General features: G+C 30.0%; 1 protein-coding gene across 4 annotated transcripts in view; it reads right to left on the bottom strand.

Annotated features, from left to right (window-relative positions):
- sv (paired box protein shaven) overlaps nt 1-18,327 on the bottom strand; it is a 92,792-nt gene extending 74,465 nt beyond the window's left edge. For all 4 annotated transcript variants that reach the window (XM_089710274.1, XM_089710276.1, XM_089710277.1 and 1 more), the window contains exon 1: nt 18,190-18,327. The gene's annotated coding sequence lies outside the window, so the exon portion shown is untranslated. The remainder of the gene's footprint in view (nt 1-18,189) is intronic.
- Between the last annotated feature and the right edge of the window lie 3,897 nt (nt 18,328-22,224).

Raw genomic sequence — 22,224 nt, 5'->3', positions numbered from 1 at the left:
CGTTAGTGGTCTTAACACTTAGGTCGTTACACCTGCTATCACACCTGTGACGTAGCACGTGCGTCACAATGTGCTTTCCCGCCAAATCTAACGTCATTTATGTTTGTTTTTTTTTTCGTAAAAAACAATAATGTTAAAGTAACGTCACTTTAAAATAACATGAAGGATCTAAATTAATTGCATAAAGTACTTTTTAATTGTCACTGAACTTAACGATTTTTTTTATCCTTCAAGTTTTTCAGTCAATCAACTCGATCCATTAAACCACATTAAGTTCCAAATAAAAAAAAACAAAGGCCGATCGAACTTTTTTTAAGAACAATAAAAATGATATCACACAATCGATGAAACTGATAGGGCCTTGATAGGGCTGATACAATTATGTTTAATCTATAGTTCCGTTTAGAAATCAGCATAGCAGATGACAATCAGCTGACAGGAGCACCCTGCACCTGCGGGGGCGGCACCTGACGTAACGGACACGTGCTCGTGCCTAAACGTCACTTTTTTTCTTTTTAATCTGTAGAACTAGGATTCACACGTGTCATGTTTATTTTTTTGTTTGCGGCCAGCTCTGATTTCTTTTTTTAATCTGTATAGTGCTAAGATTCGCAAGTGTCATGTTTTTTTTATTAGTGGCCAGCACTGATTTCGGACAAATTGGAATTTCAAATAGATTATAAATACATAATAATATACAAATTGGTAATAACTTTTTAAATGTTTTAGAGCAAATGTTAGTTATACTGCAGGAGTTAAAAAATATGAATGTTGATTATAGTAAATGAAATGTTAAGTTATTCAAAATAATATCTATAAATTATGGTAACGGATATTCAAGGAAATATAAAAACCTATGTCATTAAGGGAATACAAGTTACCCCTATAAACGTGTTTAACCCTTTCACCCTGTATCAATGGCAGAGGCCAACGGCCAAGCTTATTGACGTTAGTGAATTTGGCGCCAATTTTTTTACAGTTTTTTTTTATAAGGTTATAAAACATATTTTGAAATGCTTTAGGTAATATTATAGGGTCCCTATGTACTTGAATTTGAACTGAAATAAAGCCAAAAACTGCTATTACATGGGCTTATTAATAATGTTTAATTGATATATGCAGTTCAGCAGCATATGCAGTCCGAAAGGTAAGGCATCTCACCGATGAAGATACAGCTAGATTGGTTTATTTCAGCTACTTTCATAGTATTATGTCCTATGGAATTCTACTATGGGGCAGGGCAGCAGATATAGAAACTATATTTATCTTACAGAAAAGAGCCATTCGCTCTATATATAATTTACGTGCTCGGGACTCACTAAGAGATCTCTTTAAGAATACTGGTATCCTTACTGTACCATCACAGTATATATTTAATAATATTTTGCATGTACACAAAAATGCCGACGTACACACAAGAGTAGGAGATAGACACTGTTATGGCACAAGGAACAGAAATAGAATTGAAATGCCATTTTTCCGATTAGCTAAAGTTAAAAATTCATTTATGGGTCAAGGTATACGCTTTTACAATAGAATTCCTCATAATATTAAAGAGTTTGGTAGTGCTAAATTTAAAACTTATGTAAAAAATATATTAGTTCAGAGAGCCTATTATAGCATTAAGGAATATATGGAAGATGAAAATCCATGGAGGGTTGTCGCGTAAGAACCACAGGACAGTTCTTTGGCATATTATGATATATTATGTAGTTAGATTTAAGTTACAGATTATGTAATATTGACAATATGATTTTAAAAGAGCAACTATGGAGTTTCTTGCCGGTTCTTCTCCATAGATACTGCTTTCCGAATCGGTGGTAAATGTTAAAAATACTTATGTAATGACGATTCGAAAGTGCTACTAAAAGTAGTCTAATTGAATAAATAAATGTTTGAGTTTGAGTTTGAGTTTGAGTATAATGTTTAATTGATATTTTTTCATTTTTATCAGTTTCAGAAATACATACTTACCAATAATAAGAATACCAGTGCTTCAATTAAAACGTTTATTTGATATTTCTAACGGCTATTTTCTTAAAGTTATCATAAAAAAAAAGTTTTATAAACAATGAAATATACAAGAAGAATAAAATAATCCCCTAATACCAAACACCTGATACAACGGCACGCGACATACGGACAGACCCTAATATTCTATAATAGCTTTTGTATTATAATGGGAGATGCAAACGACTTCCTTAAAGTTATTTAAATTCTATTTATAACGGATACATGAAGGGATGGTTGAAGTTACGTAGATAAATAGTTTTATCAAAATTTAAACATAATTAACAGGAGATTATTTATTTCGGTATATAAAATACTGCTGTAAAATATCAAACAATTTTTAATATTACAAAGAGGAAAGATAAGTTTCTTGTGTGTTTGTATGGATGCATCATGCATTCACAAAAATATGGCGGGTTTTAAAATAATTTAATATCTAAGTTTTTTGGCAATTTAATAATTTCCATAAAGTTAATCGAATAGCAAAACATTTAGGTAATCTTTTTCTACAAAATACGATTATACAGAGTGTCCCACTATTGGTATACTAAGCGCGAAGGAACTTGTAGTTACATACACTGATCACGTAAAAAATACTTAAACAACAAAATTACGTCAAAAATTTTTTGCTAAATTTTTCCTGAAAATCCATGTTTTCTTCTCTAACTTCGCGCAGCCGGCATATTATACCGCTTCTCTAATATAAGTATTTTGTCTATGAAAACATAATCTTAAACGATAGCTCACGTGCGGGTGACAAAGTTGGGCGGGTTGCTTGTTAAGGGTACACATAGAGTTTTAAAAATTCGTCTATTTGAAAAAAAAATGCGTCTGGAATTTTATAAGTATTTTTTACGTACTCACTACTCAGCGTATGCAAAACTATATAACCTCCTTTGAGCTTAGTATACCAACAGTGGGACACCCTGTATATTAAGTATTCCAAAATATAATTATCGTATAGAAGCGGTTACGTTGAAACGGCTCAACCAGTATCGATAAATTTTGCCAAACCGATAGCTCATTGTTAAGCTCATAAAGCGACATAATGACCATTATTAAATGGCGTTACATGTGAATAAAAATTCACACATAAATCCAACACCTGTCACTGTAATAATATATACATTTGCATATTATTTGAATTTAAAAACCACCCCACAATGAAAAGCGCGGGAATTTTTTATTATTTTATATGGTTAGTGTGAAGTTATGTGGAATTTATACAGTTCAATAAACGCTTATATAAATTTGTTAAAAATGTACGGAAACGGATGAACGAATTTAGATATAATTTCGTTCTCGGATACGTTTATATCCCGTATTTTAATCGAATATTTGCAGACCCCAGTTCTATTTAGGATCAGCCTAAAGCTAATTATAATCCATTAAACATTTCTCTTATAAAATTATACATATTTCATAACTTCTCCAATGAGCTTAAAAAGCTTCTAGAAAATCTCTCAATTTAACTCTCCAACCTCGACCTTATTACTCTAACTAAAACTCATTTATTTTAAAATATATTTATTTTCCAAAAACCTTCAAAATCGTCATAAAACATACAATTTCATTAATTCAACTAGACTTCTTTGAATTGCTTTAAAATCGTCACAAAAAAGAAAGAAACAACTCTTATTTATACACGTACAAAATATTATACGTACATACTAGCTTCGCCCGCGTGGTGTTTTTATAAAATGTAGCCTATGTTCTCTCTCAGGGTATTGTCTGTGCCAAATTTCATCAAAATCGGTTGTGTGGTTTAAGCGGGAAAGCGTAACAGACAGACAGACAGAGTTGCTTTCGCATTTATAATAATATATAGTAGGGATTAATTATTATCTAATCAGATCTACTATTTAATAAACGACTAAATAACACCTAACTGAAATCGTACATGAAATGTCATTGCCCCGTGAAAGGGCAGCAACCGTTGAAGAAACTCCAAGTAACTACAGGTGTTGCCAGTTGAAGGGGCGCGTGATTTTTTTTATAGCTAGCAACATTGCAAATGTCAAGCGAGGTTAAACTATTCTAATAACTGACCACGTAGAATCGATGACGTAGAATGATTAAAAAAGTTGTGGAAATCGAATTTTAAATTTGGCGCTTAAAATTCGTTTCATTTTTTTTCTAGAAAATCGAAATTTAAAATTTTGGCGCCATTTTTTTGCAGTATTCTCACAAAATTGACGTCAATTATGACAGTAAAATCCATCAAGGACGTATTTTACAAGCGCGCCAAAAATGTGACATACAAGCACAGATACAAGTTCTCGAATAATAAAATCTTTTTATGACGAGGGCAATTTAAAGTGAATGAAAAAATGCACGTATTTGTTACATCATTATTCCTTGATCAGATCCTTATATGCATGTTTGATAGAAAATACCAATGACTAGAATAATTATTCAATTTTTTTATCGATTCAAATGAAAAATTTACGGCACTAAGTAATATCGAGAGATCATTGACCACAAACTGAATTTACTTGCAAGCGTATAAACATTTTGATTTTTCGAGCTTTGATAGACAAAATAGAACTCATAATAGTGTCTATGATCACTCTTGTCTATGTTTAAAGCACTTTCACTGTCAAAAACCTGATTGACAGTTGAAAAAAAGTTTATAAAAAGCATAGATAATGCAGGCTTCATTCAAATGCCGACGCGTGGTGCTATGCCCAATTACAAGGGGTGAAGTCATTTCCTGCGATGACAATGATAGGGAAATAAAAACTGTCTGTAATTATTTTGGCGGTTGAGGATTTGGCGGGAAATTGTTAGATTGGATGACGTTCTATAAATTGTAGTGATATTTGTTTTTATATTTCTTTAATGACATTGTAAATGTTATAAATCAAGAAGTATTAGCGTGAAATTTTTCATTACATTCAAATTTCAAACCATTTTCAACCATCATTCCAAAACCACGATATTTCTCGAATGCCAGTTCACTTTTTTTATTTTTATCTGTCAATTTTTTTTTAATTACACATTCGAATTTTAAATTACAGAATGCCGAACCAAGATTCGATTTTGGCGGGAAACAACCATAGACACACGATCCTTTATCAGAGCTTATATGAACTTTTTCTTAAGGTCAAACCGTCCCTCAGTCAGGTGTCCACTTTCCGTTACTACAGTTACAATCAGCTGTTTTACTTCCTCGTTAGCTCGAAGTAAACAACTGACATTGTACACAATATTATAATAAATTATTTATTGAACAAGAATGTGAACTTATGTTTTAGAATGTTTAGTCACGCAAAAGTGACACGCGATTGGCTGAAATTTTAAAAAGTAGAGAATGAGATTAATTGCTCTTTTGATGTAAAACTTCTGTAGGCTCGTTGAGAGTAAAATTTCAGTCATGGCAATACAGTCACGTCATGGAGTAAGGACTAAGGCGACGATTTTGATATTCTTTTCACACGTGTGCTCGGCACACACACTGTTTTTCCGTTTTGAGTAAATTTAATGAATTAACAAAACTGGAAAAATCTATAATCTCTCTCAATTAAAACTAGACATGTTTATCGTTTATTAGAGCCTAGTTTTCATAAATATAATGCAATTTATATGATACATTTAAATAAATTGCAATGAAAATCCGTCAATATTATGTAAAACGAAAAGACGGTAGTTTAAAAATTCGTTGCAGTTTTTCAACAGTAGTTACGGTAATTGTCAGGAAGTATCTTTTATTCCTCGTTTTTTGTCTCAGAACCTAACTCAGTAATTACGACCTAGGTATTTCTGGTTAAAACCTGCATAGTTCTCATTTATTTATGATTGTTTAAAATATTATTTTATTGCATTGAGCTATTATTACTACGTATGGAGGAGACACCACGAAGAAAATCTGTGCGCCAAGCGCGGCGGCGTGGGGCGGCTTGTGAGTCATAGATTAAGCGATGTCATCGACTCACCGCCATAGAGGCGAAAATTCCTAAATATTCTGCCTATTACTAATTAAGAACAATCAATGTAACAATAAAATACATAATTATTAATCTAATTAATAAATTATTAATAAAATTATCAATTAAAACCAATCAATGTAACAAAAAAAAATTGATACGTAGATATGTAATTTATTTTCATATTTTCATGTTTTAACCTTTTTTCAAATAATATCCACAGTACAATATTTTCCAAATGTGTAAAATTATTATTTTCCACAATAAAATTTACGTCATGTAATGACGAAAATGTAATGTAATATTACTATCTAAACATCATTCATACCAAATGACATTTCTTAAATTTTGAGTCTATGACAAATGACGCAAAATGGCGACCAAGTTTTAAAAATGATTATCTAGTTAATTACCGATGAAAAGTTATTTCCTTGCACTTTGCCGCATTACTTGAATTATTAGTGCAATATCGCAACACACTCGAGGGCATATTTGATGAGTTTCATGGTTTTTTGCTATAAAACAAACAAGACATGAACGCGACCATCGCGCTAAAGCGACTGAGTGCAGTTTGGCCATATGGCTTATGTTGAGCGGAACATAAGTGATGTAGGCGGTGTCGTCTCCATATGTATATCTCAATGTTTTATTGTTAGTAATTTATTTTTATACCTTGAAAAATTAAGCAAATTTACTGAATAAACTTCTTCCCAAACCGGTGGTAATTTTTTTTTTATATTTTGATGATTCAAAACCGCTTCTAAACGAAGTCTTGTTAGTTGTTTTCATTTTTGAGTTTGAGTTCAAATTAATTAACTTTATGGAGAAACTTAACAATTATTTACTTATTAAGAACTAGTTACACTTTTCATTTTTTCTTGTCACGAAAATTCAATCCTAAACACAAAGTTGTGCTATTAAACTATTGCACTTATAAATAGATAAGTAGTAAAATAACAAAACGTTATTTAGACTTCGCTAAAGAAAGTGTCGCCCGCGGAGCTGAATACCTAAGTATTTGTGAATCTAGGTCTCGGAGATGTAGCCCTAGGCTAGACGCTCTCTAGATAATGCTATGGTTTTATATATTTTTATGGTTAAAGTTTTATTTGTTATTTATGTGTATTACTTATGCCGAAATGGCTTTAAATATTTTTTTTTAATGTTTGTGTGTGGATGTGTCACTTATGTCAAAAATGATGTAATTGGACTTGGAACTTTGGAAATTTAGCATATAAATACCCATAAAGATAATAAGATTAAAATTACTTTGCGGTGAATAGTTGCCGTCATATTTGAATGGAGATAAAAGCTGTTAAAGCTTTTAAAAGCTCGTTTTGTACGAAGATTTACTTAGAGTTATCAATCGACTAAATTACGTTTTAAGTTTATCGTTGTTTGTGCCGCCGTTTGATGTATTTTATTAGCTGTTGTTTTATTGTTATTGTTTTCTAAAAAGATTGTTTAAAAACATATTTATGTCTATCTAGGTTACCGAAATGCTGGATCAATATAAGTTATATTCTTCATGGAAGATGTTTTAAATATAATATTATTTTTAGGTTAGTTCTTTTAGATTTCTGAAAAATATGACTTAGATTCCACTAGACCGTGAAAACCTAGGTCACGACTAAGCGTGATGTCCTAAAATGCATTTCTTATAATAATGACTCTATCTTATATAATAATGTAGGAAAAATATCCTGTAAAGGAATAAATGTTTCTTCCATTGTCAGAATATTTTTCCTTGTTCATAATAAAAACAAAAGTAACGATTTTCTTCTATTAATGTATAATTTCGGTAGAGTGTTTAATGTAAAGAAGATCCATCTAAGGGTCCTAGTTTCCATTCCCGAACTGATATATCGGTTTAGCATAGAGACTGATCACATTCAAACCCGCAAATAACGAGAATTGAAACAGATTTGAAATACATATTTTAACCCGTATAACCGTAGGAACTTATAAAAAAGTAACCCACTCTTACTAAAACTTTAGTAATTAAATACAATACTATGTATAAAAAAAATGATATGTACATACCTACCTATTAAAAGTTGACTCTACTTATTGATAACTATATCCATATCAAACTGAAATACAGTTTTATATACCCTCATTGATTTACTAGAAGGTCCAATTCAGGACCAATTTTAATTTTTAATTTTTTTTTTTCAAAAATTTTATAACTTTTCTTCAAAACTTTAACAAAAAGAAATATCAATACATTTGTTGTATAAACCTATATGTGTATATGAACTATAGATCTGTGGTTTCATAGTGATTGTCTCTAAAATCACTTGATACTGGGTACAGGTGGCGGATGCGGTCAGTCTGTAGTGGTCCGTCTCTCGTTACCTTTGTCCCATTGTTCTCGATACTCTTCTTAAACTTTTGTTTTGGCGCCCTTTTTCTAGCATTTGTTTTACACTAGCGTTGAAAAAAAAACAGGGAGTAGTAGAGTTCATTCACAACCGTAGTTGTAATTCTTTGACAATAAAAGTAAATAAAACAGTTAAAGACAGTTATTATTCTATGTTTTGATACGATAATTTGAGGGGATCAAACTCAAAACTATGTTGAGGAGAAACCTCCTTAGTTATGTTACCATTCATAGCATTAAAAACAATATAAAACGTCATTTGTTCGCTATACACATAGTTCATTCAATATTTTGATTGACCGGTTGGCTTGGTTGGTAGTGGCCCTGCCTTCCAAGTCAGAGGTTGTGGGTTCGATTCCCACAAGGGGCAAATATTTTTGTGGTGACATAATATATGTTTGATCTGTGTCTGAGTGTTAATTATCTATATAAGTATTTATTTAAAATTATATAATATGTATGTTTATCAGCCATCTGACACAAGCGAATCGAAGAAGCTGTTTCCATAACACAAGCGAATGCTTAGTATGGGATCAGATCGTGCCGTGTGTGAAAATAGTCCTGAATATTTATATTTATTTTTTTATATTTATATTTTACGTAAACATTGTCTAATAAACAGGTTTTGAACATTTTCACAGTAAATTTTTCCCTCTATGTATTGTAATCTTTTATGCTAAAAATTGTCATGCTGGCCAAATTTCCTACACATAAAAACATATTTTTTCAATAAATTATCAAGTATCGCATTCAGCTTTAAATCTCGCTTTAAAACCAATTAGGTAAGTTCCTTTCAAAACCGCATCACTTTTTGTATGTTTATTTCATTTAAATAATAATGTCATTACTACCGTTCGAACGAAATAAAATTATAAATGGATTCGAAACCTAATATTGAGTTTTCTATTTCTAAAAGAGCCACCGTTCGTATTGATTAGTGATGCTTGCATTCTTATCGATAATTGCAATAAATCGTTATTGAATTCGATGTTGAATTGGTCGATACGGGTGACTTACAAATTTCATTGTAGAAAAAGAAGCCGCTCTACATTAAAAGTATAAAAAAAATCTTGTATTTCTTTGCAGATTTATCTAATAGTTTACTTATGAATGTTTATAAAATGTGTATAAAAATTATATTAAAGTCACATTAAAATAATGTCACTTCAGTTTGAATTAAAACACACGTGTGTGTAGTCTTATTCATTTTATTTATTAAAATTTTTAAATTATCGACTCTATCAATAATAGCGCACATCCCTACACGTAACCACAGCGATTAGCGGTCTGTTTACCATTTCAAATCATTATTGCTTGTATCGGAACTTCACACGACTACCGATTCAGTATTTTCGTATCATTTTACGGATAAACTGATAAAAAAGTTCATTTTTATGTGAAAGGAAGATCCTTTATTCTAAATGACTTACGTTTTTCTTTACAAAATTATACTTTAGGAGCCAAGAAGTAATTTTATTTAAAGCACTTTAATTATTATTTAAAATGGGTTTTACTCCTCCATGAATACATTTTAATATTGTACAAAGTTTAATATTATTATAGAGTGCTTAAGAAAGAACTGGTTCATTATTATTAATATAAACATTTAACGTTATAAACGACGTAAATCGCAAACGCTAATTTTTTTCTTCATTTTCAAGCACACGTTCAGAAAAAGTTGAACAAGATTTACTCATAATAAATTATAGGAGCATATAATGGTTCGGATAATAACAAGTTTCATATAAAACGCAAAAAATTAAGCAACCCACAATTATTTGCATAAATTAAGACGACAAACAAGATCTGATCGCGCGCTCATTGTAACGTCTTCGCCGGATGTTCCGCCATTGCTCGTTCGACCGTTCCAAATTCAAAACGGAGCCGTTTCCGGAGTGACGTCAGCGGCAACCATTTTGTCTGCGCCTGCGCATTGTGGAGGCATGGGAAATGGGAGCGAGCCAAAATGGATTTCCCTCAGGAAAGGATGTAATGACGGTTTTTAGAGCGGCCGCCATTGTTCGAATAATTTTGTTTATTGTCTGGATTTGATCATTAATTATGGATGTTAAATTGTTATTTTAATGAGATATTATTGTTGTAAAGTAATGTTGGTTTATGTAGCTTGTTAATAGTTATTTACTGCTTGTGTAACTATGTGACAAAAATAACTAAACTATCTGAATAGTTTACCATCAATGTATTTTTTGAACAGATATTCTCTGTCTTTAAAATTATGCTCACCCATTAGTTCGATCTTTGATGAAAACCAATTTATGTGTCTATACCTCAACTAAGTACTTTTGCAATAAAATTACCTAGCACATATTCACTCTCATTTTGCTTATCATTTCACATAATAAATTATAAAATAGACTCAATATTTTTGTGCATGTTTTCCTATTTTTAAATTACATAACGAATACGAATCCAATTCACAATTATCATAGTTTAACTAATACAAACAAATAAACAATTAAACGCCCTTCAGTACCGTGAATTAAAAAAATCATCAATGTCATCTTATTTTAATCCATAACAAAATATAATTAAATAATTCTTACTCAAATAAGCGTGGACAATGATCGACCTCAGCTTGTGTGAACTTGGCCTAACCTTGCTTGGATATTTGACAAAATCGACCGTTTCTTTTCTATTTTTAATGGGATTGAAGTTTACCGCGTATTTAAAAATTTATAAATGTAATTATACTGTGGTCATACTATTAAGTTTTCGGTGACGTAGTAAAAACGTGGTAAAAACTGCCCGGACTCCGGAGATCGTGTATATCAACTTGATATTACACGATCTCCACTGTGTGTATGATATGATCAAGTGTGAGGTTAAAGTTAAAGTTAAAGTTCACATAATTATTACATTACTTATGTTGCGAATCGATTCTGTTGAATGTGCTGCGATAGAACAAAAATGTCTTTCATCTCGTCGACTCTACATTTCTATAAATTTTATATTGCTACTTATCACATGTTTTTATGTACTGAACTAAATTATATAATATATAAGTTAATTTAACACCGACCTATACAGTCTTACTGATGCAATAAAAAAAATAAACATCTTTCCGTAAACAGCGTATAATATGTTAGTGTATAGCCACATTAACCCTTAAAAAAATTACCCGAATTTCTATCTTACACCAAGTTCATATTGTCGTTTCAATTAAATTTAAAATTAGAGTCACGGACCTGCCCTGGTTTATAAAATGACCCTAATCCCAAATGAAAAGGTAAAAAAATCGACCATCAGTACATCCCTTAAAAAACAGAGGTCGATAGTTGGCTAATAGGTTTTTTATCGATGTCGATTACTCGCAAGGTTACTGGGCACTTGCGCAACACTAACTTAAAGGTTTTTTAGGATAATTTGTAGTTTTTTATTAGTACTTTAAGAATGATGTAAAGATTCACAGATTGTTTAGTTTTCGCTTTAGTTACGTAGCATTTAATTTGTGAAATCAACTGCTACAATATAAGCATATTGTATATTTATCAAAAATTATAATCTCTATTTTAATTCTATATTTTTGCCTATATATTATACCTAGCTATCAGTAAATAACATTAATTTTATTTCACAGGATCGTCTTGATTGCGTCGGCGAAGCCAGTGTCTCAGTCAATCAAGAGCCACTACTACTACAATTATCAAGGAGATGATCGCTACTACAACTTACTAAACTTTAATATATGTAGTACAAAATCAATTAATGCTTCTTCCACTTGGTAGATTATCTATGACAGAAACCTATCTGCTAAACCATACTATCAACTATCCCTGAAGCAAACTTCATCCAGATACCATCCCTTATTCTGACAAAACATACGCTTAACACCAGTTCAAACAAAACATATCAATCTACATAGACAAAAAACGTTTCATACAATTCGTATCAAAATATAACAGAACACAAAGCACGTGGCGCATGCTCCAATGGAGCAAGGCAGGTTCCACACACTGCCCATGTTCACTCAATCCAAAATAGTACTGACCTCTCATTGATGAAGAAACTGTTATCCGAGGTTTTGGAAGCAAAAACAAACATATGGTATACCGATATCGTACTACACCTATACCCATATCGTACCCATATAGCATACCCTTATCATTCTATACCCATACCTGTATACTAAACCTATATTTTATCATGCTATAGTTGCTACACTGATCTCTAAATGTGAGGTTTCAGGGAAATTCGTTCTGTAAGTATAACTTTTAATTGAAGAGCAACAAACTGCGTAAAATGCGTAACTATACTTGAAACTTTGGTATAAAATTGAATAAATACTTGTAGCGTATATAAAATTATAATTAGAATAAGTAGGTACCTACTTCACTATTCAATATTGTCTAAAAAAGATGCTAAGAGAATCACCCAAGATAATTAATTTTATGCAAATTAGCGGTCAATTACGCTGGTATATTAGCCAAAAATGTAAAGAGAATATTGCCAAAAAATAATGTCGTCGCAAATAAACTATCAATACTGCTTATTTATCTGTCTATATTATTTTTGTGAATAATCATAGTTAAGTTTGTTGCAATTTTATTGAATGTGACGTCACAAAACTACATTTTTGTTACAGATCTGTGACGTCATTACCAAAACAAAGCTGGTTATATTTTGTTTGAATTTTATTCATTATTTAAGCAACCACGTGGCGTATGCTCCAATGGAGGGAAGCCACTATTTTGTTCCACACAATGACTGCGCAGAACGTTACTCTAGTGAATAATAAATTTTGTGTGAAGTTAGCTGCAGGTCGGTGATACGGTGTGAAGTTGCTTCTACAATATTACACAAATTTAGAATTGACACTTTATAGGTGGACTAGTTATGCCCCGCAGTTTTACCCGCAGTGCTCAGATCCTATTGGTCTTAACATGATGATAATATTATATAGCCTAGCCTTCCTCGATAAATGGACTATCAAACAGTGAAATAATTTCAAATCGGAACGTGGTTCCAGAGGTTAGGAGGGCAATCAAACAAACTCTTCGGCTTTATTATATACGTGTAGATAAATACTCATTTACGTGCAATAAAATTAGTCTGTAGTACTTTAATTAAACTTAACTATTAACATTGAAATGTAATCGTACTTTTATTATGGTATTTTCCATTTCTTATGTTTCTTTTTAGATTCAACTTACTAGACTATATTTATTTATCTACTAGCGGTCCGCCCCGGCTTCGCCCGTGGTACATATTTACATTTTCTCTACATAAGAACCATTCTCGTACTTCAAGGAATATAATAAAAAAAGAATTATCGAAATCGGTCCACCCGTTCACGCGTGATGCCGTGATCAAGGAAAACGGGTTTCATTTTTATATATATCTATATATTCAGTAACTAAATGATTTATTTATATATGCTATTTAGTATGACGTTTTATGGGGTACTTACCTAATTAAAAAATAATACTCTTGAATTCATAAAACTGAGAAGAAAGGCCATGTACTAAGTAAATATGCTCTACATTTTAAATAAATTATTTATTTTTATAAATAATTTAATTAATTTATAAATAAGTTTATTTTATCGATAAACGGATTAATATTGATGTATACTTCAAACAACTCTCAATGTAAAATCTTAAACGTGTCGTACTAAATGCGACGAGTATTTAGAAAGTGTGATAGAGTTGTGTTTTTTACTTTTTAACGACAAAAAATGATGGAAAGGTGTTGCCACCGAGATTATGAATGTATCAATTGTATCTATTAGTTTGTATCGTTTAAACGGTTTTATATTTAAATATAACTTTTTCTATATCTATTTATGTGTGCAAAAATGACCCGTTTTCTCAGGTCATTGATGAATGTAGATGAATTTGAGAATGACCACTGTTTTCATTTATTTTCTTGTCTTTCTATTATAGTAATAACATGACGCGAAACATTATGTTTGGTTATATGTATGTATGTATGGATGTTTGTCAATCAATTAATCTAAAATTATGAGTCCCATCTGATGAGCAGTTTTTATAAAACATCCATCGTGATATACCGAATAATTTTATCCAAAAATTTACAGCATTTATAAGGGTACGTTAAATTATTTAATAGTGGTGGATATAATGTAATTCATTCGACTTATGGATGATATAAATCTTGTGGAATTCTTACGTTTTTACATTTATAATAATGTACATTTTATTAACAATGAAATGACATAAACAGGAAAATATGATAATTAACATTGCGAGAATCTTTTCGAATGGTCCAACTATCTGTAAAATGTTAATTCTTAATATTATTTTACAATATGATGTGTAAATGGTTCTTAATTCAAAAAAGGTATCTTTTCAAATATTATAATCTCAAATACAATTTTTATAATTGTTGAATATCAAGCCTGTATTTTTTTATCTATCTTTGTTAATTAGGTATATCTTTTAAATAATATGTATATTAGAATGTCAGTTCGTAAAATAAAATTCAATAAAGACATTTTCCTTGTATGATGAAAAAATTACACGAATAATTACTGTAGGCTCTACTGTACTTCACGGAAGAATTCTACCATACCCGTGGCTCCGTCGTTGATGCGGCTTGACGGAACACAGTGGGGTTTTGGTCGGTAGGAATCCGACATAACCCACGGCCCCTCCCCCGGAGGCCGTGGGTATCTATGCAAGATTTCCCCACTTTAAAAAAAAAAAAGGCTCTACTGTACTACTCTACATTGCATGAAATCATACATTTCGAAGATACAGAAAACAGGCAAACACATTCCTTCTTTATACGCAAACTATAGTATAATTTGAGATGAATAGTTGAGTAATAGCCTAAGAACCCACGAACAAAATAATATAATTTCAACCAAATCTATTCACCTGTGTATGGTGTAAAAAGGGAAACACACGTTCCGAATTTCATTTGTTATCTTGCTCATCTATTTATGTCCAGCCAATTTACTTAAGGGCCGATTTTTCAATGCTTGGATAAAACTTATCCGTCCAATAAAGTATTACACGATAATATTAAAATGTCACGTAAACTGTCAAATACCGGCAATTAGGATACGTTTTTAAAATGGTAGTTTTATACATTATTCGACGAATAAGTTTTATCCAAACATTGAAAAATCGGCCCTAAGTCAAATTTTGCCGTCATTTCCTATAGGAAATTAGATAGATAGATAGATAGATAATACTTTATTGCACACACACAAGATTTACATAAAACACAGAAAAAGAACAAACAGATGCAAGTATGTACAAATTACACGAATAATGTATTTATATATAAAGTACTAATGTTTTTTTAACGATTATATTAGTTTGAAAGAGTACCTATGATCATATTATTATTTATTACATAAAAATAACTTTATAAATATATTTAAATATACACAGACGACAATCAGTTAAAGGCACATAAAACGGAATCCAACGTCAGAACGTTAAAAACTTACATAAGACAATTTTATCTGAATACTTCAAGTGTGGGAACGGCTAGGTCTAGGTTGTACTTTGTAACAACGTTCCCATGGACTTACTGGGTTATAAACATTGTTAGTAAAAGTATTATTTAACGTTTATAATGTTTTTCCTTTTTATACTCGGTATTTGAAGATGTCTGGATTCTTGGTGGAAACTAAGAAATATTTTTTTTTATTAATTTAGTTTGGTTGTCTAGAAGAGAGTACTAAGTTATAAGGATGTATATTTAACTATATTGTTTCTTGGTATACTGTTTACAGATTTATGTATTAGTATAATTAATAAAAATAACATAATGAAATAAAAATATATAGACATCTGTTATAACACGCATACAGTATAGCTAGTAGGTACAGAAAATCAATCAATGAAACAAGTCGTGAAATGCATCTGCCTTATAACCTTTAAAGTGCTTAAGTATTTAGTTGTTCTAAGTTATCATGCTAAATATTATGAGTGTTGGATGTTTGTAACTCTTTCACGCATAAACTACTCTACCGATCGGAATGAAACTTCGTGGACAGATAGATTATGAATAACTTCAAATAATTGCTAATCCAGGCTTTTTATAATATTGTTTTAATCCTAGAATTCTTATAATCTATTGCAATTTTATTGTTATATGAAGAAGATACCTATTATAAATACACTCCCATACGTTCAATCTTTTTTAAATGTTTATTTTGTTTTTGTTAATTTTTAATCACTATTTAATGCAAATAAAGACCTTGAGATAAAACAAATATATAGTTAATTAAAAGTGTGCTATTTGTATAAATATCTTCATAACATTTATGTACATATATATATATATATATATATATATATATATATATATATATATATATATATATATATATATATATATATATATATATATATATTATTTTTTAATCCCATATATATATATATATAATATGGGATTAAAAAATAATATTTGGTACTATTTTAAAATATTTTTTTATGAGGCATAGGTTCGAATCCCGTCGTTCACGAGGCATTTATGTTATTTTATATACAGTAAAAATGCTGTAAATCTTAAAAACGTTTAATTCAATACATTTTATTATTATTTTTTTACCAATTTAAGTGAATTTTATCCATGAATGTATTCTTCACTATGTAGAAAATGTATTATGCAAAATTAAATATTATAATTATTTATTACTAGCGGTCCGCCCCGGCTTCGCCCGTGGTACATGTTTACGTTTTCTATACATAAAAACCATCCTCGTACTTCAAGAAATATAATAAAAAAAGAATTATCGAAATCGGTTCAGCCGTTCTCGAGTTATGCGCTTACCAACACATTTTGCAATTCATTTTTATATAGGTATAAGATTTAGATTTAATTATTTAATATAGATATAAAGGACCTTATCATCAACATCACCACTATTTTTTCAAACCTAATACCTTATAATATTAAAACTTGAAGCCGACGGCGATGCCTAAGTTTTAGTAAATTCTGGAAAGTTTCATTTCTTATACGATTTTTTATCATTCAACTTCAACTTATTATTTCATTTTATATTATAGATATGACGATTAATATTTTTTTCTGTTTTTATAAACAATTGTTTTAAAAATTAAAATAAAAAGCATAGCAAGTTACTCAGTAATGAAATAAAAATTTTCAGGTCGGAAAATTAGGAAAACCTGTGTTTTCCGGCGTTTAATTCTTAATTAGACAATTATTGTCAGAAGTATACATTTTAAATTAATTTATGATTTTTCGAATATATTATGTTAAATGACGCCATTTTGGTTAAATTTAAGTATAAGAAAGTTTAATTGTTATTATGTAGAGTTAGTGTCATTTTGTTTTTTTTTTATTCATTTGAATATACATACATACTTATTTGATTTGAATTTATAAAAAAATCATTTTTCAGTAAACTAATCACACAATATATTTTAATAATGTTGTAAAATTCTTCTTTCTTTATCAGTTAATGACTACGAAAAATATATATTATTGAAAACGTATTTGATTAATATATTATTATTTTAAATGTAGAGTTTCCATTCCAGGAAATAATATTTCAATATAAAATTGGACTCTACAAATCCTCAAGCATTAAAAAATCATGGCCAAAGCACAGTCACGATAACAATACCTAAAATTATGTAGAGTCGTTACATAGAGCATACGAAACTTATTTCATTCTATTCTTTATAAATTTATTTAATAACTATTTCTTCTCTACAAGAGTTTTATAACAATAAATTATTGTTCCCAACTTACATGCCATAATTTCTCTACGCACTTTCAGTGACCAAGAATCCCGTACAAAAGACTTAAACGAGAATGCACTTTATCCAATATAAAATATTATAATTTAATCCAATAAGAATCCTGTACGAAGCCTCGCACATTCGACAAACAAAAAAAACATACCTCTATACAGCGAAAACACACAAATAGTTAACACAAGCACACACACACACACTGTTCACGCGCACGTCTGTGTTGCGCGACGTTTGAAACACAAATGCGGCTGAGTGGAACAGCAGCCACTCCTGCGCATCACGCACACAGACACAACTTATATAAACCTTAACGGAAAACGATCATTAGGCAGCTTCATGATGACAGTTTTTGGTTAGGGATAGTCTTCAAGGGGAAAACTAATTGATGGTACAGATTTGTGTGTATTGTGCTGTGATTTATAGAATTTTCTTGATGTAATAAGTTTATGGATAGACGTAACTTTATTATCTATTAAAATACGTATAAGGTGTATGTTTCGTATACTATTAATCAAATACTATTTATATTGTGTTTGTTATAATAGTATAAATTGAATTCTAGTTGTATATCTCTACCTATTAGTATCCACAACTGTCGAATGATAACAGTATTAAAATTTATATCAATAGAATTAATAAAATAAAAATATACTATCAGGCGTCAGACTGAATTAATTAAATATTTTTCATAATTTTTTTTGGTAGTTTTCTTGTAGAAACTACAAAAACCAATAATTATTTGCTTCTGCAAAAGTGTGCTATGTATTTAGGCTACTTCGTGTTTCGGTTCTCCAATTACTAAAATGTTTTTATTAACCTGTAATCACTTACTTAATTTAAATATTTATCAACTTGTTTCCTCATTTCTTTCACCGATTTTTTATGTATTTAAACCTAAATTTGTGAATAGATTCGATAAAAATTCGATATCAATTACCTTCTACGAATGTAGGTTTTCTGAAAATATGTAATACTAAATATGGAAAATAAAACATATTCGTTGATGACTGGGTTGAGTCATTGACTTTTCAAAAATAAATATTATATGACTGTTTTGTCTTTTCAGTCTAACAACTCTTGCAACAATAATAATACCAACTGAGATTAAAAATTCGTTTTATTACTACATAGTTAATATTTTTACATACAAATAATAGTCAATATTTCCCTTATAAGGCTTTATAACACCGATAAAGACTTCCATCTTCACCACATTATACTAAAGTTGTTTTTCCCACTATTCTTATTTATTACATATAAGGCCTCCAGCTAAACTCAAAGTTCAAATCAATGTATTGTTTATTACGCATTCTTCGAAGTTTATGAAGTTTTCACCCAATTAATAACCTAACAAACCAGTTAAAGAAAAATATATGTGTCCCCTTTTGGGCCATGGACAATTTAGTTTTATTTCACATAGAACTTTATTATTTCCTATTAGCTGTACTTTGTGTGTCTCTATTTATTTTGTGTGTGCAATAAATAATTAAATAAAATAAATAATAAATAAATAAACTTTACAGGTAAGTTGTTTATTCGTCAATGTGCAGTTTAAAACATTGACCCTTTAAGATTTAAGAGAAACTAGGTTCTATTTTGAAACTCTACCAATGTATTTTCTATAACAGTAATTGTTTTATCTTACCTTGTGTATCTATTTTTTTTTATTTCTAGAAGTCATCTTTATCAAATTTTCTTCTCTTCTATCCAATCAACGATTTTGAAACGATGTCCACAATAAGTAATAATTTCCAAATACATATTATAATTCACACATCAAAAATTTACTTGTAAAGCTAACGTAGTCTAATTGTAAACAAGTAAAGCAGGGCCAGATTACTAGTCTATTAAGTAAAGAGGCTGTATAGGGAACGGATATATAATCTGAGGCTCCAACCCAGTCATTGAATAGTCGTAGCTTTCCTTCGAAGCCTGTGTTGGCAATCCATACTTATTTTAGTAGGTTACTTATTTTGCGTTTAATTTAATAATAGTTAGATTTGGTTTTATTGACACAGAGGCTATTCGCAGTTGAGTTATATGTTGAGATTTTGATTCATTTTAATTCTAATAATAATTGTTTAATTTCTAATGAATGAAATGAACTAAATTATTTGCTTATGGATTCAGTTGATTTTAAATAGAATCTCTGAGAGTAAATAATTCTGGTGAATTTGTAATGTAAATAGGTATATCAATACTATTGAGTTGATGTGTAGGTATATTTGGTCACATTAGGTATTTTATTTTTATACTAACATTTAGGGCTGATTTTTCAATCCTTGGTTAAAACTTATTCATCGAATAACGTATTAAACTACCATTTCAAAAATGTATTCTAACTGTCCGTATATGACAGTTTACAGGTGACATTTTAAAATGTTCGTTTAATACTATATTGGGCGGATAAATTTTAACCAAGGATTGAAAAATCGGCGCTTAAAGTAAGTAAGTTTATAATATGTACTTATTTCAAATAAACTTATTTTAAAATCATAACATTTTTTTTATAACAAATAGACTTCTTTTAAACGTTTTATAATGTCATTATACATAACAATTATTTGATTATAAATATTATGGTGCATTTAGATCAAACGTACAAATACTCATTCTACCCCACTATGTCAAATTCTATTACAGATGTATTCGTTGTTCTTGGTGCGTTCGAAAGATTTATATGCAATGTCCCAATATACTGAACAACAGTGAATACGAGTTTTCGTTTACACTAAAAGATCACGAAAGAATGCTCTTGCTCTAGCTCTATGTTCGTTTGGTCTAAATGCACCCTTACGGTAACAAGTGTGTTTAAAATAAACCATGAGCACCCCATTGAATAGAAATGCTTGATCAATTAACATAATTCAAAAATTATTTTGAATAAGTTTTTTGAATCTTCATAGTACATAATTATATGGTGCTTGTTACCGTTATCAATACTGTATTTTTTAATAAAAAAATTATAAGTATAACAGTTAACATATGTTTTTGTAAGTGCATGTCAAATAAATGGTTTGTTACGATATTCTAAACTGCTGAATCAAGTTTGATGTATTTAGGTGTACCTACATATAGAATGGTACTTTTATTGGAGAAAAAATAAAACATCTTTAAACTAATTCAACTTTTATGAAACACAATTTTATCCGTATAGCCCTTTTAAATTTTCGTAGAAGAAATTACGTGCATAAGGTTTGTACACATTAGGTTACACATTCCAATCAACCTACAGCTACATTAAGATCATTTAACATTTGCTACATTAAGCTAGATCATCAAAAATTTCCTCGCAATTTGTGTACAAGCAATTACGTCCAAATTACAAAGTAATTTCACAAACAAAATAACATTGACTCTCCGATATTGCACCATTACAATTTAATTGTGACTTGAAAAAAACTTGGATGGGGCAAAAAGTAGTGACAGGTGTAAATATAGACCTCTCGCTCGCACTCACTGTAAGTGGTATGCATGCGTCCCTCTCTACCGGAAGATAAAAGTCGAATAAATTGTAACGGCCTGAATGTCGTAACTGACTTTTGTTCGCCAACGGTTCTTAAACTTTCGATTTGTGTTTGAATTTGTGTTGTTGGTTTGTTTGTTGATATCAAATTTTATGTTACAGTATAGATAACGTTGTTAAATAATTTTGAATACCCAAATTAAAGATTGTGAAATATTTCTAATAGTAAATCGTACTTGTTGTGGATTAAATTATTGTGTGTTACAAATAAAAAGATAAAAATATCGAAAACTAAACGCACTTGACAATTTTGTAGACAACTGTAATGCAGATAATTGTATATTTCATCACTCTATATGTTGTTTTTATTATTAAGTATGATTAAATTTTAGTACTTAATAGTATAACTGCCTAAAAATAGATAAAAAAACAAGCTACCGATTGATTTACACATCTTTGTAACATTTTATAGTCATGTCACTTGCAAAGCAATTAATAGTATTTAAATTATGTTATACGTAGAGTCGGGGGCTATCGCGTGATATCTGGATAAAACATAAACTATGTAAACCCGGATTATTTTCTACTATACCTTTCCTAACTCAAATCAGCAACATAAACATGAAAGGTTAACACAGGTTTTTTATGATTAATCCTACTAATATTATAAATGCGAAAGTTTGTGAGGATGTGTGTGTGTGTGTGTATGTGTGTGTG

The sequence above is a fragment of the Colias philodice genome, chromosome 24 (assembly GCF_061535455.1).
Source record: "Colias philodice isolate Cphi_HAF_F1 chromosome 24, ilColPhil1 Martin Lab GWU primary, whole genome shotgun sequence".
NCBI lineage: Eukaryota > Metazoa > Arthropoda > Insecta > Lepidoptera > Pieridae > Colias > Colias philodice.
The sequence above is the reverse complement of the archived record's forward strand: the minus strand, read 5'-3'. Positions and strand labels throughout refer to the sequence as shown.